The sequence below is a fragment of the Punctularia strigosozonata genome (genome assembly GCF_000264995.1).
Source record: "Punctularia strigosozonata HHB-11173 SS5 unplaced genomic scaffold PUNSTscaffold_1, whole genome shotgun sequence".
NCBI lineage: Eukaryota > Fungi > Basidiomycota > Agaricomycetes > Corticiales > Punctulariaceae > Punctularia > Punctularia strigosozonata.
In genome coordinates this window covers 665133-665652 of record NW_006767433.1, presented here as the reverse complement: position 1 = coordinate 665652, position 520 = coordinate 665133, and positions in this window count along the sequence as shown.

Here is a 520-nt window from a genome sequence, read left to right as displayed (position 1 = left end):
GCCCGAGCCGCCAACGCGGTCGGGCTCGGCGTCGGCTCCCGCCCCCGCCCTTCGACCCGCCGCCCAGCCCGACCCGCCAACGCGGTCAGGCTTGGCGTTGCCTCCGCCTCTGCCCCCGCCCCCGCCTCCACCTATGTAGAAATTTGTTTGTATTATATGCTTACGTAAGCTGGTCAGTAGCACTAGGAATGTAATGTAGCACTAGTCATGTAATATTGTATACAGTTATTATGCAATCCAAATATTTTTTTTCAAAATCAAACATTTTAGTTTTTTGTCTGATTAATCATGGCATTTACTGAGCATATGATGACTACCAAATTGCCATAGTGTCTGTAGTGCCCATAGCATTGGCTCTGTGCTATATAGTCATGGCAGTGTGATCTATAGCACCCATAGCACTTTATAGCACTGGCAGGTACCTCTATAGCAACTGCAGGCAGCTCCATAGCAACCATACAAATTGACATTGCTATGGAACTATGGATGCTATATTGGACTATGTAGTGCTGTATAGTCA